We start from the raw sequence: 21,181 nt of genomic DNA, 5'->3' as shown, positions 1-21,181 counted from the left end.
TCATTAGGAGGCCCTAAACGTTACAATTAACTATCATTTTTGCGTCGGATTCATAAATCTAGACTCACAGGAGAACGACCATAAGGTGCCCGAGGCAGCAATAGACTCTTGTAGACAAGTCGGCTGGAGGAAGATGTATTGACTCTGGACGCAACTTGAGTGTTCCATCGTCATTAAGAGGCCCTGAGCATTACATTTAACTATCAGTTTTGCGTCGGATTCTGAAATGTTGACTCACAGTGGAACGACCATACGGTTCCCGAGGCTGCAATAGACCCTTGGAGACAAATCGGCTGAATGCCGATGTTTTGACTCTCGACGCAATTTGAGTGTTGCATCGTCTTTAGGAGTCCCTGAACGTTACAATTAACTATCATTTATGCGTCGGATTCGAAAATCTAGACTCACAGGAGAACGACCATTTGGTGCCCGAGGCAGCAATAGACCCTTGGAGACAAGTCGGCTGGAGGACGATGTATTGAATCTCGTCGCAATTTGAGTGTTCCATCGTCATTAGGAGACCCTGAACGCTACAATTAACTATCATTTTATCGTCGGATTCGAAAATCTAGACTCACAGGAGAACGACCATAAGGTGCCCGAGGCAGCAACAGACCATAGGAGACAAGTGGGCTGGAGGCCGATGTATTGAATCTCGACGCAATTTGAGTGTTCCATCGCCAATAGGAGGCCCTGAACGTTACAATTAACTATCATTTATGCGTCGGATTCGAAAATCTAGACTCACAGGAGAACGACCATAAGGTGACCGAGGCAGCATTAGACCCTTGGAGACAAGTCGGCTGGAGGACGATGTATTGAATCGCGACGCAATTTGAGTGTTCCAGCGTCATTAGGAGGCCCTAAACGTTACAATTAACTATCGTTTTTGCGTCGGATTCGATAATCTAAACTCACAGGAGAACGACCATAAGGTGCCCGAGGCAGCAACAGACCCTTTGAGACAAGTCAACTGGAGGCCGATGTATTGAATCTCGACGCAATTTGAGTGCTCCATCGTCATTACAAGGCCCTGAACGTTACAATTAACTATCATTTTTGCGTCGGATTCGAAAATCTAGACTCACAGGAGAACGACCATAAGGTGCCCGAGGCAGCAATAGACCTTTGGAGACAAGTCGGCTGGAGGTCGATGTATTGAATCACGACGCAATTTGAGTGTTCCATCGCCAATAGGAGGCCCTGAACGTTACAATTAACTATGAGTTTTGCGTCGGATTCGAAAATTTAGACTCACAGGAGGACGACCATTTGGTGCCCGAGGCAGCGATAGACCCTTGGAGACAAGTCGGCTGGGGGACGATGTATTGAATCTCGTCGCAATTTGAGTGTTCCATCGTCATTAGGAGGCCCTGAACGTTACAATTAACTATCATTTTATGGTCGGATTCGAAAATCTAGACTCACAGGATAACGACCATAAGATGCCCGAGGCAGCAACAGACCATAAGAGGCAAGTCGGCTGGAGGCCGATGCATTGTATCTCGACGCAATTTGAGTGTTCCATCGCCAATAGGAGGCCCTGAACGTTACAATTAACTATCATTTTTGCCTCGGATTCGAAAATCTAGACTCACAGGAGAACGACCATAAGGTGCCCGAGGCAGCAACAGACCCTTGGAGACAAGTCGGCTGGAGGCCGATGTATTGAATCTCGACGCAATTTGAGTGTTCCATCGTCATTACAAGGCCCTGAACGTAACAATTAACTATCATTTTTGCGTCGGATTCGAAAATCTAGACTCACAGGAGAACGACCATTTGGTGCCCGAGGCAGCAATAGACCCTTGGAGGCAAGTCGGCTGGAGGACGATGTATTGAATCGCGACGCAATTTGAGTGTTCCATCGTCACTAGGAGGCCCTGAATGTTACAATTAACTATCAGTTTTTCGTCGGATTCGAAAATCTTGACTCACAGCAGACAGACCATTAGGTGCCCGAGGCAGCAATATCCCCTTGGAGACAAATCCGCTGGAGGACGATGTATTGAATGTCGACGCAATTTGAGTATTCTATCGTCATTAGGAGGCGCTGAACGTTACAATTCACTATCATTTATGCGTCGGATTCGAAAATCTAGACTCACAGGAGAACGACCATAAGGTGACCGAGGCAGCGTTAGACCCTTGGAGACAAGTCGGCTGGAGGACGATGTATTGGATCGCGACGCAACTTTAGTGTTCCATCGTCATTAGGAGGCCCTAAACGTTACAATTAACTATCATTTTTGCGTCGGATTCGATAATCAAAACTCACAGGAGAACGACCATAAGGTGCCCGAGGCAGCAACAGACCCTTGGAGACAAGTCGGCTGGAGGCCGATGTATTGAATCTCGACGCAATTTGAGTGTTCCATCGTCATTACAAGGCCCTGAAAGTTACAATTAACTATCATTTATGCGTCGGATTCGAAAATCTAGACTCACAGGAGAACGACCATAGGGTGACCGAGGCAGCATTAGACCCTTGGAGACAAGTCGGCTGGAGGACGATGTATTGGATCGCGACGCAACTTTAGTGTTCCATCGTCATTAGGAGGCCCTAAACGTTACAATTAACTATCATTTTTGCGTCGGATTCATAAATCTAGACTCACAGGAGAACGACCATAAGGTGCCCGAGGCAGCAATAGACTCTTGTAGACAAGTCGGCTGGAGGAAGATGTATTGGCTCTCGACGCAACTTGAGTGTTCCATCGTCATTAAGAGGCCCTGAGCATTACATTTAACTATCAGTTTTGCGTCGGATTCTGAAATGTTGACTCACAGTGGAACGACCATACGGTTCCCGAGGCTGCAATAGACCCTTGGAGACAAATCGGCTGAATGCCGATGTATTGACTCTCGACGCAATTTGAGTGTTGCATCGTCTTTAGGAGTCCCTGAACGTTACAATTAACTATCATTTATGCGTCGGATTCGAAAATCTAGACTCACAGGAGAACGACCATTTGGTGCCCGAGGCAGCAATAGACCCCTTGGAGACAAGTCGGCTGGAGGCCGATGTATTGAATATCGACGCAATTTGAGTGTTCCATCGGCATTAGGAGGCCCTGAACGTTACAATTATTTATCATTCTTGCGTCGGATTCGAAAATCTAGACTCACAGGAGATCGACCATAAGGTGCCCGAGGCAGCAATAGACCCTTGGAGACAAGTCGGCTGGAGGACGATGTATTGAATCTCGACGCAATTTGAGAGTTCCATCGTCATTAGGAGGCCCTGAACGTTACAATTAACTATCATTTTTGCGTCGGATTCGAAAATCTAGACTTACAAGAGAACGACCATAAGGTGCCCGAGGCAGCATTAGACCCTTGGAGACAAGTCGGCTGGAGGACGATGTATTGGATCGCGACGCAATTTGAGTGTTCCATCGTCATTAGGAGGCCCTGAATGTTACAATTAACTATCAGTTTTTCGCCGGATTCGAAAATCTGGACTCACAGCAGACGGACCATTTGGTGCCCGAGGCAGAAAATATCCCCTTGGAGACAAATCGGCTGGAGGACGATGTATTGAATTTCGACGCAATTTGAGTCTTCTATCGTCATTAGGAGGCGCTGAACGTTACAATTCACTATCATTTTTGCGTCGGATTCGAAAATCTAGACTCACAGGAGAAGGATCATATTGTGCCCGAGACAGCAATATCCCCTTGGAGACAAGTCTTCTGGAGGTCGATGTATTGGATCGCGACGCAATTTGAGTGTTCCATCGTCATTACAAGGCCCTGAACGTTACAATTAACTATCATTTTTGCGTCGATTTCATAAATCTAGACTCACAGGAGAACGACCATAAGGTGCCCGAGGCAGCAATAGACCCTTGGAGACAAGTCGGCTGGAGGACGATGTATTGAATCTCGTCGCAATTTGAGTGTTCCATCGTCATTAGGAGGCCCTGAACGTTACAATTAACTATCATTTTATGGTCGGATTCGAAAATCTAGACTCACAGGAGAACGACCATAAGGTGCCCGAGGCAGCAATAGACCTTTGGAGACAAGTCGGCTGGAGGACGATGTATTGGATCGCGACGCAATTTGAGTGTTCCAGCGTCATTAGGAGGTTCCAAACGCTACAATTAACTATCATTTTTGCGTCGGATTCGATAATCTAAACTCACAGGAGAACGACCATAAGGTGCCCGAGGCAGCAACAGGCCCTTTGAGACAAGTCAACTGGAGGCCGATGTATTGAATCTCGACGCAATTTGAGTGTTCCATCGTCATTACAAGGCCCTGAACGTTACAATTAACTATCATTTTTGCGTCGGATTCGAAAATCTAGACTCACAGGAGAACGACCATAAGGTGCCCAAAGCAGCAATAGACCTTTGGAGACAAGTCGGCTGGAGGTCGATGTATTGAATCACGACGCAATTTGAGTGTTCCATCGCCAATAGGAGGCCCTGAACGTTACAATTAACTATGAGTTTTGCGTCGGATTCGAAAATTTAGACTCACAGGAGAACGACCATTTGGTGCCCGAGGCAGCGATAGACCCTTGGAGACAAGTCGGCTGGAGGACGATGTATTGAATCTCGTCGCAATTTTAGTGTTCCATTGTCATTAGGAGGCCCTGAACGTTACAATTAACTATCATTTTATGGTCGGATTCGAAAATCTAGACTCACAGGAGAACGACCATAAGGTGCCCGAGACAGCAATAGACCCTTGGAGACAAGTCGGCTGGAGGTCGATGTATTGACTCTCGACGCAATTTGAGTGTTCCATCGCCAATAGGAGGCCCTGAACGTTACAATTAACTATCATTTATGCGTCGGATTCGAAAATCTAGACTCACAGGAGAACGACCATAAGGTGACCGAGGCAGCATCAGACCCTTGGAGACAAGTCGGCTGGATGACGATGTATTGGATCGCGACGCAACTTTAGTGTTCCATCGTCATTAGGAGGCCCTAAACGTTACAATTAACTATCATTTTTGCGTCGGATTCGATAATCAAAACTCACAGGAGAACGACCATAAGGTGCCCGAGGCAGCAACAGACCCTTGGAGACAAGTCGGCTGGAGGCCGATGTATTGAATCTCGACGCAATTTGAGTGTTCCATCGTCATTACAAGGCCCTGAAAGTTACAATTAACTATCATTTATGCGTCGGATTCGAAAATCTAGACTCACAGGAGAACGACCATAAGGTGACCGAGGCAGCATTAGACCCTTGGAGACAAGTCGGCTTTAGGACGATGTATTGGATCGCGACGCAACTTTAGTGTTCCATCGTCATTAGGAGGCCCTAAACGTTACAATTAACTATCATTTTTGCGTCGGATTCATAAATCTAGACTCACAGGAGAACGACCATAAGGTGCCCGAGGCAGCAATAGACTCTTGTAGACAGGTCGGCTGGAGGAAGATGTATTGACTCTCGACGCTACTTGAGTGTTCCATCGTCATTAAGAGGCCCTGAGCATTACATTTAACTATCAGTTTTGCGTCGGATTCTGAAATGTTGACTCACAGTGGAACGACCATACGGTTCCCGAGGCTGCAATAGACCCTTGGAGACAAATCGGCTGAATGCCGATGTATTGACTCTCGACGCAATTTGAGTGTTGCATCGTCTTTAGGAGTCCCTGAACGTTACAATTAACTATCATTTATGCGTCGGATTCGAAAATCTAGACTCACAGGAGAACGACCATTTGGTGCCCGAGGCAGCAATAGACCCATGGAGACAAGTCGGCTGGAGGACGATGTATTGAATCTCGTCGCAATTTGAGTGTTCCATCGTCATTAGGAGACCCTGAACGTTACAATTAACTATCATTTTATCGTCGGATTCGAAAATCTAGACTCACAGGAGAACGACCATAAGGTGCCCGAGGCAGCAACAGACCATAGGAGACAAGTGGGCTGGAGGCCGATGTATTGAATCTCGACGCAATTTGAGTGTTCCATCGCCAATAGGAGGCCCTGAACGTTACAATTAACTATCGTTTTTGCGTCGGATTCGAAAATTTAGACTCACAGGAGAACGACCATTTGGTGCCCGAGGCAGCGATAGACCCTTGGAGACAAGTCGGCTGGAGGACGATGTATTGAATCTCGTCGCAATTTGAGTGTTCCATCGTCATTAGGAGGCCCTGAACGTTACAATTAACTATCATTTTATGGTCGGATTCGAAAATCTAGACTCACAGGAGAACGACCATAAGGTGCCCGAGGCAGCAATAGACCTTTGGAGACAAGTCGGCTGGAGGTCGATGCATTGAATCACGACGCAATTTGAGTGTCCCATCGCCAATAGGTGGCCCTGAACGTTACAATTAACTATGAGTTTTGCGTCGGATTCGAAAATTTAGACTCACAGGAGAACGACCATTTGGTGCCCGAGGCAGCGATAGACCCTTGGAGACAAGTCGGCTGGAGGACGATGTATTGAATCTCGTCGCAATTTGAGTGTTCCATCGTCATTAGGAGGCCCTGAACGTTACAATTAACTATCATTTTATGGTCGGATTCGAAAATCTAGACTCACAGGAGAACGACCATAAGCTGCCCGAGGCAGCAATAGACCCTTGGAGACAAGTTGGCTGGAGGTCGATGTACTGACTCTCGACGCAATTTGAGTGTTCCATCGCCAATAGGAGGCCCTGAACGTTACAATTAACTATCATTTATGCGTCGGATTCGAAAATCTAGACTCACAGGAGAACGACCATAAGGTGACCGAGGCAGCATTAGACCCTTAGAGACAAGTCGGCTGGAGGACGATGTATTGGATCGCGACGCAACTTTAGTGTTCCATCGTCATTAGGAGGCCCTAAACGTCACAATTAACTATCATTTTTGCGTCGGATTCGATAATCAAAACTCACAGGAGAACGACCATAAGGTGCCCGAGGCAGCAACAGACCCTTGGAGACAAGTCGGCTGGAGGCCGATGTATTGAATCTCGACGCAATTTGAGTGTTCCATTGTCATTACAAGGCCCTGAAAGTTACAATTAACTATCATTTATGCGTCGGATTCGAAAATCTAGACTCACAGGAGAACGACCATAAGGTGACCGAGGCAGCATTAGACCCTTGGAGACAAGTCGGCTGGAGGACGATGTATTGGATCGCGACGCAACTTTAGTGTTCCATCGTCATTAGGAGGCCCTAAACGTTACAATTAACTATCATTTTTGCGTCGGATTCATAAATCTAGACTCACAGGAGAACGACCATTAGGTGCCCGAGGCAGCAATAGACTCTTGTAGACAGGTCGGCTGGAGGAAGATGTATTGACTCTCGACGCAACTTGAGTGTTCCATCGTCATTAAGAGGCCCTGAGCATTACATATAACTATCAGTTTTGCGTCGGATTCTGAAATGTTGACTCACAGTGGAACGACCATACGGTTCCCGAGGCTGCAATAGACCCTTGGAGACAAATCGGCTGAATGCCGATGTATTGACTCTCGACGCAATTTGAGTGTTGCATCGTCTTTAGGAGTCCCTGAACGTTACAATTAACTATCATTTATGCGTCGGATTCGAAAATCTAGACTCACAGGAGAACGACCATTTGGTGCCCGAGGCAGCAATAGACCCATGGAGACAAGTCGGCTGGAGGACGATGTATTGAATCTCGTCGCAATTTGAGTGTTCCATTGTCATTAGGAGACCCTGAACGTTACAATTAACTATCATTTTATCGTCGGATTCGAAAATCTAGACTCACAGGAGAACGACCATAAGGTGCCCGAGGCAGCAACAGACCCTTGGAGACAAGTCGGCTGGAAGCCGATGTATTGAATCTCGACGCAATTTGAGTGTTCCATCGTCATTACAAGGCCCTGAACGTTACAATTAACTATCATTTTTGCGTCGATTTCATAAATCTAGACTCACAGGAGAACGACCATAAGGTGCCCGAGGCAGCAATAGACCCTTGGAGACAAGTCGGCTGGAGGACGATGTATTGAATCTCGACGCAATTCGAGTGTTCCATCGTCATTAGGAGGCCCTGAACGTTACAATTAACTATCATTTTTGCGTCGGATTCGCAAATCTAGACTCACAGGAGAAGGATCATATTGTGCCCGAGACTGCAATATCCCCTTGGATACAAGTCGACTGGAGGTCGATGTATTGACTCTCGACGCAATTTGAGTGTTCCATCGCCAATAGGAGGCCCTGAAGGTTACAATTAACTATCATTTATGCGTCGGATTCGAAAATCTAGACTCACAGGAGAACGACCATAAGGTGCCCGAGGCAGCAATAGACCTTTGGAGACAAGTCGGCTGGAGGTCGATGTATTGAATCACGACGCAATTTGAGTGTTCCATCGCCAATAGGAGGCCCTGAACGTTACAATTAACTATGAGTTTTGCGTCGGATTCGAAAATTTAGACTCACAGGAGAACGACCATTTGGTGCCCGAGGCAGCGATAGACCCTTGGAGACAAGTCGGCTGGAGGACGATGTATTGAATCTCGTCGCAATTTTTAGTGTTCCATCGTCATTAGGAGGCCCTGAACGTTACAATTAACTATCATTTTATGATCGGATTCGAAAATCTAGACTCACAGGAGAACGACCATAAGGTGCCCGAGGCAGCAACAGACCATAAGAGGCAAGTCGGCTGGAGGCCGATGTATTGTATCTCGACGCAATTTGAGTGTTCCATCGCCAATAGGAGGCCCCGAACGTTACAATTAACTATCATTTTTGCGTCGGATTCGAAAATCTAGACTCACAGGAGAACGACCATAAGGTGCCCGAGGCAGCAACAGACCCTTGTAGACAATTCGGCTGGAGGAAGATGTATTGACTCTCGGCGCAATTTGAGTGTTCCATTGTCATTAAGAGACCCTGAGCATTACATTTAACTATCAGTTTTGCGTCGGATTCTGAAATGTTGACTCACAGTGGAACGACCATACGGTGCCCGAGGCTGCAATAGACCCTTGGAGACAAATCGGCTGAATGCCGATGTATTGACTCTCGACGCAATTTGAGTGTTGCATCGTCTTTAGGAGTCCCTGAACGTTACAATTAAGTATCATTTATGCGTCGGATTCGAAAATCTAGACTCACAAAAGAACGACCGTTTGGTGCCCGAGGCAGCAATAGACCCTTGGAGACAAGTCGGCTGGAGGACGATGTATTGAATCTCGTCGCAATTTGAGTGTTCCATCGTCATTAGGAGGTCCTGAACGTTACAATTAACTATCATTTTATCGTCGGATTCAAAAATCTAGACTCACAGGAGAACGACCATAAGGTGCCCAAGGCAGCAACAGACCATAGGAGACAAGTCGGCTGGAGGCCGATGTATTGAATCTCGACGCAATTTGAGTGTTCCATCGCCAATAGGAGGCCCTGAACGTTACAATTAACTATCATTTTTGCGTCGGATTCGAAAATCTCGACTCACATGAGAACGACCATAAGGTGCCCGAGGCAGCAATAGACCCTTGGAGACAAGTCGGCTGGAGGCCGATGTATTGAATCTCGACGCAATTTGAGTGTTCCATCGGCATTAGGGGGCCCTGAACGTTACAATTATTTATCATATTTGCGTCGGATTCGAAAATCTAGACTCACAGGAGAACGACCATAAGGTGCCCGAGGCAGCAACAGATCATAGGAGACAAGTGGGCTGGAGGCCGATGGATTGAATCTCGACGCAATTTGAGTGTTCCATCGCCAATAGGAGGCCCTGAACGTTACAATTAACTATCATTTTTGCGTCGGATTCGAAAATTTAGACTCACAGGAGAACGACCATTTGGTGCCCGAGGCAGCGATAGACCCTTGGAGACAAGTCGGCTGGAGGACGATGTATTGAATCTCGTCGCAATTTGAGTGTTCCATCGTCATTAGGAGACCCTGAACGTTACAATTAACTATCATTTTTGCGTCGGATTCATAAATCTAGACTCACAGGAGAACGACCATAAGGTGCCCGAGGCAGCAATAGACTCTTGTAGACAGGTCGGCTGGAGGAAGATGTATTGACTCTCGACGCAACTTGAGTGTTCCATCGTCATTAAGAGGCCCTGAGCATTACATTTAACTATCAGTTTTGCGTCGGATTCGAAAATCTAGACTCACAGGAGAACGACCATAAGTTGCCCGAGGCAGCAATAGACCTTTGGAGACAAGTCGGCTGGAGGTCGATGCACTGAATCACGACGCAATTTGAGTGTTCCATCGCCAATAGGAGGCCCTGAACGTTACAATTAACTATCATTTTTGCGTCGGATTCGAAAATCTAGACTCACAGGAGAACGACCATAAGTTGCCCGAGGCAGCAATAGACCTTTGGAGACAAGTCGGCTGGAGGTCGATGCACTGAATCACGACGCAATTTGAGTGTTCCATCGCCAATAGGAGGCCCTGAACGTTACAATTATCTATGAGTTTTGCGTCGGATTCGAAAATTTAGACTCACAGGAGAACGACCATTTGGTGCCCGAGGCAGCGATAGACCCTTGGAGACAAGTCGGCTGGAGGACGATGTATTGAATCTCGTCGCAATTTGAGTGTTCCATCGTCATTAGGAGGCCCTGAACGTTACAATTAACTATCATTTTATGGTCGGATTCGAAAATCTAGACTCATAGGAGAACGACCATAAGGTGCCCGAGGCAGCAATAGACCCTTGGAGACAAGTCGGCTGGAGGTCGATGTATTGACTCTCGACGCAATTTGAGTGTTCCATCGCCAATAGGACGCCCTGAACGTTACAATTAACTATCATTTATGCGTCGGATTCGAAAATCTAGACTCACAGGAGAACGACCATAAGGTGACCGAGGCAGCATTAGACCCTTGGAGACAAGTCGGCTGGAGGACGATGTATTGGATCGCGACGCAACTTTAGTGTTCCATCGTCATTAGGAGGCCCTAAACGTTACAATTAACTATCATTTTTGCGTCGGATTCGATAATCAAAACTCACAGGAGAACGACCATAAGGTGCCCGAGGCAGCAACAGACCCTTGGAGACAAGTCGGCTGGAGGCCGATGTATTGAATCTCGACGCAATTTGAGTGTTCCATTGTCATTACAAGGCCCTGAAAGTTACAATTAACTATCATTTATGCGTCGGATTCGAAAATCTAGACTCACAGGAGAACGACCATAAGGTGACCGAGGCAGCATTAGACCCTTGGAGACAAGTCGGCTGGAGGACGATGTATTGGATCGCGACGCAACTTTAGTGTTCCATCGTCATTAGGAGGCCCTAAACGTTACAATTAACTATCATTTTTGCGTGGGATTCATAAATCTAGACTCACAGGAGAACGACCATTAGGTGCCCGAGGCAGCAATAGACTCTTGTAGACAGGTCGGCTGGAGGAAGATGTATTGACTCTCGACGCAACTTGAGTGTTCCATCGTCATTAAGAGGCCCTGAGCATTACATTTAACTATCAGTTTTGCGTCGGATTCTGAAATGTTGACTCACAGTGGAACGACCATACGGTTCCCGAGGCTGCAATAGACCCTTGGAGACAAATCGGCTGAATGCCGATGTATTGACTCTCGACGCAATTTGAGTGTTGCATCGTCTTTAGGAGTCCCTGAACGTTACAATTAACTATCATTTATGCGTCGGATTCGAAAATTTAGACTCACAGGAGAACGACCATTTGGTGCCCGAGGCAGCAATAGACCCATGGAGACAAGTCGGCTGGAGGACGATGTATTGAATCTCGTCGCAATTTGAGTGTTCAATCGTCATTAGGAGACCCTGAACGTTACAATTAACTATCATTTTATCGTCGGATTCGAAAATCTAGACTCACAGGAGAACGACCATAAGGTGCCCGAGGCAGCAACAGACCATAGGAGACAAGTGGGCTGGAGGCCGATGTATTGAATCTCGACGCAATTTGAGTGTTCCATCGCCAATAGGAGGCCCTGAACGTTACAATTCACTATCATTTTTGCGTCGGATTCGAAAATCTAGACTCACAGGAGAACGATCATAAGGTGCCCGAGGCAGCAACAGACCCTTGGAGACAAATCGGCTGGAGGACGATGTATTGAATCTCGACGCAATTTGAGTATTCTGTCGTCATTACAAGGCCCTGAACGTTACAATTAACTATCATTTTATGGTCGGATTAGAAAATCTAGACTCACAGGAGAACGACCATAAGGTGCCCGAGGCAGCAACAGACCATAAGAGGCAAGTCGGCTGGAGGCCGATGTATTGTATCTCGACGCAATTTGAGTGTTCCATCGCCAATAGGAGGCCCCGAACGTTACAATTAACTATCATTTTTGCGTCGGATTCGAAAATCTAGACTCACAGGAGAACGACCATAAGGTGCCCGAGGCAGCAACAGACCCTTGTAGACAATTCGGCTGGAGGAAGATGTATTGACTCTCGGCGCAATTTGAGTGTTCCATTGTCATTAAGAGACCCTGAGCATTACATTTAACTATCAGTTTTGCGTCGGATTCTGAAATGTTGACTCACAGTGGAACGACCATACGGTGCCCGAGGCTGCAATAGACCCTTGGAGACAAATCGGCTGAATGCCGATGTATTGACTCTCGACGGAATTTGAGTGTTGCATCGTCTTTAGGAGTCCCTGTACGTTACAATTAAGTATCATTTATGCGTCGGATTCGAAAATCTAGACTCACAAAAGAACGACCGTTTGGTGCCCGAGGCAGCAATAGACCCTTGGAGACAAGTCGGCTGGAGGACAATGTATTGAATCTCGTCGCAATTTGAGTGTTCCATCGTCATTAGGAGGTCCTGAACGTTACAATTAACTATCATTTTATCGTCGGATTCGAAAATCTAGACTCACAGGAGAACGACCATAAGGTGCCCAAGGCAGCAACAGACCATAGGAGACAAGTCGGCTGGAGGCCGATGTATTGAATCTCGACGCAATTTGAGTGTTCCATCGCCAATAGGAGGCCCTGAACGTTACAATTAACTATCATTTTTGCGTCGGATTCGAAAATCTCGACTCACATGAGAACGACCATAAGGTGCCCGAGGCAGCAATAGACCCTTGGAGACAAGTCGGCTGGAGGCCGATGTATTGAATCTCGACGCAATTTGAGTGTTCCATCGTCATTACAAGGCCCTGAACGTTACAATTAACTATCATTTTTGCGTCGGATTCGAAAATCTAGACTCACAGGAGAACGACCATAAGGTGCCCGAGGCAGCAATAGACCTTTGGAGACAAGTCGGCTGGAGGTCGATGCATTGAATCACGACGCAATTTGAGTGTTCCATCGCCAATAGGAGGCCCTGAACGTTACAATTAACTATGAGTTTTGCGTCGGATTCGAAAATTTAGACTCACAGGAGAACGACCATTTGGTGCCCGAGGCAGCGATAGACCCTTGGAGACAAGTCGGCTGGAGGACGATGTATTGAATCTCGTCGCAATTTGAGTGTTCCATCGTCATTAGGAGGCCCTGAACGTTACAATTAACTATCATTTTATGGTCGGATTCGAAAATCTAGACTCACAGGAGAACGACCATAAGGTGCCCGAGGCAGCAATAGACCCTTGGAGACAAGTCGGCTGGAGGTCGATGTATTGACTCTCGACGCAATTTGAGTGTTCCATCGCCAATAGGAGGCCCTGAACGTTACAATTAACTATCATTTATGCGTCGGATTCGAAAATCTAGACTCACAGGAGAACGACCATAAGGTGACCGAGGCAGCATTAGACCCTTGGAGACAAGTCGGCTGGAGGACGATGTATTGGATCGCGACGCAACTTTAGTGTTCCATCGTCATTAGGAGGCCCTAAACGTTACAATTAACTATCATTTTTGCGTCGGATTCGATAATCAAAACTCACAGGAGAACGACCATAAGGTGCCCGAGGCAGCAACAGACCCTTGGAGACAAGTCGGCTGGAGGCCGATGTATTGAATCTCGACGCAATTTGAGTGTTCCATCGTCATTACAAGGCCCTGAAAGTTAAAATTAACTATAATTTATGCGTCGGATTCGAAAATCTAGACTCACAGGAGAACGACCATAAGGTGACCGAGGCAGCATTAGACCCTTGGAGACAAGTCGGCTGGAGGACGATGTATTGGATCGCGACGCAACTTTAGTGTTCCATCGTCATTAGGAGGCCCTAAACGTTTCAATTAACTATCATTTTTGCGTCGGATTCATAAATCTAGACTCACAGGAGAACGACCATAAGGTGCCCGAGGCAGCAATAGACTCTTGTAGACAGGTCGGCTGGAGGAAGATGTATTGACTGTCGACGCAACTTGAGTGTTCCATCGTCATTAAGAGGCCCTGAGCATTACATTTAACTATCAGTTTTGCGTCGGATTCTGAAATGTTGACTCACAGTGGAACGACCATACGGTTCCCGAGGCTGCAATAGACCCTTGGAGAGAAATCGGCTGAATGCCGATGTATTGACTCTCGACGCAATTTGAGTGTTGCATCGTCTTTAGGAGTCCCTGAACGTTACAATTAACTATCATTTATGCGTCGGATTCGAAAATCTAGACTCACAGGAGAACGACCATTTGGTGCCCGAGGCAGCAATAGACCCATGGAGACAAGTCGGCTGGAGGACGATGTATTGAATCTCGTCGCAATTTGAGTGTTCCATCGTCATTAGGAGACCCTGAACGTTACAATTAACTATCATTTTACCGTCGGATTCGAAAATCTAGACTCACAGGAGAACGACCATAAGGTGCCCGAGGCAGCAACAGACCATAGGAGACAAGTGGGCTGGAGGCCGATGTATTGAATCTCGACGCAATTTGAGTGTTCCATCGCCAATAGGAGGCCCTGAACGTTACAATTAACTATCAGTTTTTCGCCGGATTCGAAAATCTGGACTCACAGCAGACGGACAATTTGGTGCCCGAGGCAGAAATATCCCCTTGGCGACAAATCGGCTGGAGGACGATGTATTGAATTTCGACGCAATTTGAGTCTTCTATCGTCATTAGGAGGCTCTGAACGTTACAATTCACTATCATTTTTGCGTCGGATTCGAAAATCTAGACTCACAGGAGAAGGATCATATTGTGCCCGAGACAGCAATATCCCCTTGGAGACAAGTCGGCTGGAGGTCGATGTATTGGATCTCGACGCAATTTGCGTGTTCCATCGCCAATAGGAGGCCCTGAACGTTACAATTAACTATGAGTTTTGCGTCGGATTCGAAAATCTAGACTCACAGGAGAACGACCATTTGGTGCCCGAGGCAGCAATAGACCCTTGGAGACAAGTCGGCTGGAGGACGATGTATTGGATCGCGACGCAATATGAGTGTTCCATCGTCATTAGGAGGCCCTGAATGTTACAATTAACTATCAGTTTTTCGTCGGATTCGAAAATCTTGACTCACAGCGGACGGACCATTAGGTGCCCGAGGCAGCAATATCCCCTTGGAGACAAATCGGCTGGAGGACGATGTATTGAATCTCGACGCAATTTGAGTATTCTGTCGTCATTAGGAGGCGCTGAACGTTACAATTCACTATCATTTTTGCGTCGGATTCGAAAATCTAGACTCACAGGAGAACGACCATAAGGTGCCCGAGGCAGCAGCAGACCCTTGGAGACAAGTCGGCTGGAAGCCGATGTATTGAATCTCGACGCAATTTGAGTGTTCCATCGTCATTACAAGGCCCTGAACGTTACAATTAACTATCATTTTTGCGTCGATTTCATAAATCTAGACTCACAGGAGTACGACCATAAGGTGCCCGAGGCAGCAATAGACCCTTGGAGACAAGTCGGCTGGAGGACGATGTATTGAATCTCGACGCAATTCGAGTGTTCCATCGTCATTACGAGGCCCTGAACGTTACAATTAACTATCATTTTCGCGTCGGATTCGCAAATCTAGACTCACAGGAGAAGGATCATATTGTGCCCGAGACTGCAATATCCCCTTGGATACAAGTCGACTGGAGGTCGATGTATTGACTCTCGACGCAATTTGAGTGTTCCATCGCCAATAGGAGGCCCTGAAGGTTACAATTAACTATCATTTATGCGTCGGATTCGAAAATCTAGACTCACAGGAGAACGACCATAAGGTGACCGAGGCAGCATTAGACCCTTGGAGACAAGTCGGCTGGAGGACGATGTATTGGATAGCGACGCAATTTGAGTGTTCCAGCGTCATTAGGAGGCCCTAAACGTTACAATTAACTATCATTTTTGCGTCGGATTCGATAATCTAAACTCACAGGAGAACGACCATAAGGTGCCCGAGGCAGCAACAGACCCTTTGAGACAAGTCAACTGGAGGCCGATGTATTGAATCTCGACGCAATTTGAGTGTTCCATCGTCGTTACAAGGCCCTGAACGTTACAATTAACTATCATTTTTGCGTCGGATTCGAAAATCTAGACTCACAGGAGAACGACCATAAGGTGCCCGAGGCAGCAATAGACCTTTGGAGACACGTCGGCTGGAGGTCGATGTATTGAATCACGACGTAATTTGAGTGTTCCATCGCCAATAGGAGGCCCTGAACGTTACAATTAACTATGAGTTTTGCGTCGGATTCGAAAATTTAGACTCACAGGAGAACGAACATTTGGTGCCCGAGGCAGCGATAGACCCTTGGAGACAAGTCGGCTGGAGGACGATGTATTGAATCTCGTCGCAATTTGAGTGTTCCATCGTCATTAGGAGGCCCTGAACGTTACAATTAACTATCATTTTATGGTCGGATTCGAAAATCTAGACTCACAGGAGAACGACCATAAGGTGCCCGAGGCAGCAACAGACCATAAGAGGCAAGTCGGCTGGAGGCCGATGTATTGTATCTCGACGCAATTTGAGTGTTCCATCGCCAATAGGAGGCCCCGAACGTTACAATTAACTATCATTTTTGCGTCGGATTCGAAAATCTAGACTCACAGGAGAACGACCATAAGGTGCCCGAGACAGCAACAGACCCTTGTAGACAATTCGGCTGGAGGAAGATGTATTGACTCTCGGCGCAATTTGAGTGTTCCATTGTCATTAAGAGACCCTGAGCATTACATTTAACTATCAGTTTTGCGTCGGATTCTGAAATGTTGACTCACAGTGGAACGACCATACGGTGCCCGAGGCTGCAATAGACCCTTGGAGACAAATCGGCTGAATGCCGATGTATTGACTCTCGACGCAATTTGAGTGTTGCATCGTCTTTAGGAGTCCCTGAACGTTACAATTAAGTATCATTTATGCGTCGGATTCGAAAATCTAGACTCACAAAAGAACGACCGTTTGGTGCCCGAGGCAGCAATAGACCCTTGGAGACAAGTCGGCTGGAGGACGATGTATTGAATCTCGTCGCAATTTGAGTGTTCCATCGTCATTAGGAGGTCCTGAACGTTACAATTAACTATCATTTTATCGTCGGATTCGAAAATCTAGACTCACAGGAGAACGACCATAAAGTGCCCAAGGCAGCAACAGACCATAGGAGACAAGTCGGCTGGAGGCCGATGTATTGAATCTCGACGCAATTTGAGTGTTCCATCGCCAATAGGAGGCCCTGAACGTTACAATTAACTATCATTTTTGCGTCGGATTCGAAAATCTCGACTCACATGAGAACGACCATAAGGTGCCCGAGGCAGCAATAGACCCTTGGAGACAAGTCGGCTGGAGGCCGATGTATTGAATCTCGACGCAATTTGAGTGTTCCATCGGCATTAGGAGGCCCTGAACGTTACAATTATTTATCATTTTTGCGTCGGATTCGAAAATCTAGACTCACAGGAGAACGCCCATAAGGTGCCCGAGGCAGCAATAGACCCTTGGAGACAAGTCGGCTGGAGGACGATGTATTGAATCTGGACGCAATTTGAGAGTTCCATCGTCATTAGGAGGCCCTGAACGTTACAATTAACTATCATTTTTGCGTCGGATTCGAAAATCTAGACTCACAGGAGAAGGATCATATTGTGCCCGAGACAGCAATATCCCCTTGGAGACAAGGCGGCTGGAGGACGATGTATTGAATCTCGACGCAATTTGAGTGTCCCATCGTCATTAGGAGGCCCTAAACGTTACAATTAACTATCATTTTTGCGTCGGATTCGATAATCTAAACTCACAGCAGACGGACCATTTGGTGCCCGAGGCAGCAATATCCCCTTGGAGACAAATCGGCTGGAGGACGATGTATTGAATCTCGACGCAATTTGAGTCTTCTATCGTCATTAGGAGGCGCTGAACGTTACAATTCACTATCATTTTTGCGTCGGATTCGAAAATGTAGACTCACAGGAGATGGACCATATTGTGCCCGAGACAGCAATATCCCCTTGGAGACAAGGCGGCTGGAGGACGATGTATTGAATCTCGACGCAATTTGAGTGTCCCATCGTCATTAGGAGGCCCTAAACGTTACAATTAACTATCATTTTTGCGTCGGATTCGATAATTTAAACTCACAGGAGAACGACCATAAGGTGCCCGAGGCAGCAACAGACCCTTGGAGACAAGTCGGCTGGAGGCCGATGTATTGAATCTCGACGCAATTTGAGTGTTCCATCGTCATTACAAGGCCCTGAACGTTACAATTAACTATCATTTTTGCGTCGGATTCGAAAATCTAGACTCACAGGAGAACGACCATAAGGTGCCCGAGGCAGCAATAGACCCTTGGAGACAAGTCGGCTGGAGGACGATGTATTGAATCTCGACGCAATTTGAGTGTTCCATCGGCATTAGGAGGCCCTGAACGTTACAATTAACTATCATTTTTGCGTCGGATTCGAAAATATAGACTCACAGGAGAACGATCATATTGTGCCCGAGACTGCAATATCCCCTTGGATATAAGTCGACTGGAGGTCGATGTCTTGACTTTCGACGCAATTTGAGTGTTCCATCGTCTTTAGGAGTCCCTGAACGTTACAATTAACTATCATTTATGCGTCGGATTCTAAAATCTAGACTCACAGGAGACGACCATAAGGTGCCCGAGGCAGCATTAGACCCTTGGAGACAAGTCGGCTGGAGGACGATGTATTGGATCGCGACGCAATTTGTGTGTTCCATCGTCTTTAGGAGTCCCTGAACGTTACAACTAACTATCATTTATGCGTCGGATTCAAAAATCTAGACTCACAGGAGTACGACCATAAGGTGCCCGAAGCAGCAATAGACCCTTGGAGACAAGTCGGCTGGAAACCGATGTATTGATTCTTGACGCAATTTGAGTGATCTATCGTCATTAGGAGGCCCTGAAATTTACAATTAACTATCATTTTTGCGTCGGATTCGATAATCTAAACTCACAGGAGAACGACCATAAGGTGCCCGAGGCAGCAATAGACCCTTGGAGACAAGTCGGCTGGGGGTCGATGTATTGAATCTCGACGCAATTTGAGTGTTCCATCGCCAATAGGAGGCCCTGAACGTTACAATTAACTATGAGTTTTGCGTCGGATTCGAAAATCTAGGCTCATAGGAGAACGACCATTTGGTGCCCGAGGCAGCAATAGACCCTTGGAGACAAGTCGGCTGGAGGACGATGTATTGGATCGCGACGCAATTTGAGTGTTACATCGTCATTAGGAGGCCCTGAATGTTACAATTAACTATCAGTTTTTCGTCGGATTCGAAAATCTAGACTCACAGCAGACGGACCATTAGGTGCCCGAGGCAGCAATATCCCCTTGGAGACAAATCGGCTGGAGGACGATGTATTGAATCTCGACGCAATTTGAGTATTCTATCGCCATTAGGAGTCCCTGAACGTTACAATTAACTATCATTTATGCGTCGGATTCAAAAATCTAGACTCACAGGAGAACGACCATAAGGTGCCCGAGGCAGCAACAGACCCTTGGAGACAAGTCGGCTGGAGGCCGATGTATTGAATCTCGACGCAATTTGAGTGTTCCATCGTCATTAGGAGCCCCTGAACGTAACAATTAACTGTCAGTTTCGCGTCGGATTCGAAAATCTAGACTCACAGGAGACGGACCACATGGAGCCCGAGGCGGCAATATCCCCTTGTAGACAAGTCGGCTGGAGGAAGATGTATTGACTCTCGACGCAATTTGAGTGTTCCATCGTCATTAGGAGGCCCTGAGCATTACATTTAACTATCAGTTTTGCGTCGGATTCTAAAATGTTGACTCACAGGGGAACGACCATACGGTGCCCGAGGCTGCAATAGACCCTTGGAGACAAATCGGCTGAATGCCGATGTATTGACTCTCGACGCAATTTGAGTGTTGTATCGTCTTTAGGAGTCCCTGAACGTTACAATTAACTATCATTTTTGCGTCGGATTTGAAAATCTAGACTCACAGGAGAACGACCATAAGGTGCCCGAGGCAGCAATAGACCCTTGGAGACAAGTCGGCTGGAGGCCGATGTATTGAATCTCGACGCAATTTGAGTGTTCCATCGGCATTAGGAGGCCCAGAACGTTACAATTATTTATCATTTTTGCGTCGGATTCGAAAATCTAGACTCACAGGAGAACGACCATAAGGTGCCCGAGGCAGCAATAGACCCTTGGTGACAAGTCGGCTGGAGGACGATGTATTGAATCTCGACGCAATTTGAGAGTTCCATCGTCATTAGGAGGCCCTGAACGTTACAATTAACTATCATTTTTGCGTCGGATACGAAAATCTAGACTTACAAGAGAACGACCATAAGGTGCCCGAGGCAGCATTACACCCTTGGAGACAAGTCGGCTGGAGGACGATGTATTGGTTCGCGACGCAATTTGAGTGTTCCATCGTCATTAGGAGGCCCTGAATGTTACAATTAACTATCAGTTTTTCGTCGGATTCGAAAATCTAGACTCTCAGCAGACGGACCATTTGGTGCCCGAGGCAGCAATATCCCCTTGGAGACAAATCGGCTGGAGGACGATGTATTGAATCTCGACGCAATTTGAGTCTTCTGTCGTCATTAGGAGGCGCTGAACGTTACAATTCACTATCATTTTTGCGTCGGATTCGAAAATCTAGACTCACAGGAGAAGGATCATATTGTGCCCGAGACAGCAATATCCCCTTGGAGACAAGTCGGCTGGAGGACGATGTATTGAATCTCGACGCAATTTGAGTGTCCCATCGTCATTAGGACGCCCTAAACGTTACAATTAACTATCATTTTTGCGTCGGATTCGATAATCTAAACTCACAGGATAACGACCATAAGGTGCCCGAGGCAGC

Source organism: Schistocerca americana, chromosome 4 (assembly GCF_021461395.2).
Source record: "Schistocerca americana isolate TAMUIC-IGC-003095 chromosome 4, iqSchAmer2.1, whole genome shotgun sequence".
NCBI classification, from domain to species: domain Eukaryota; kingdom Metazoa; phylum Arthropoda; class Insecta; order Orthoptera; family Acrididae; genus Schistocerca; species Schistocerca americana.
Note: the sequence above shows the minus strand (reverse complement) of the source record.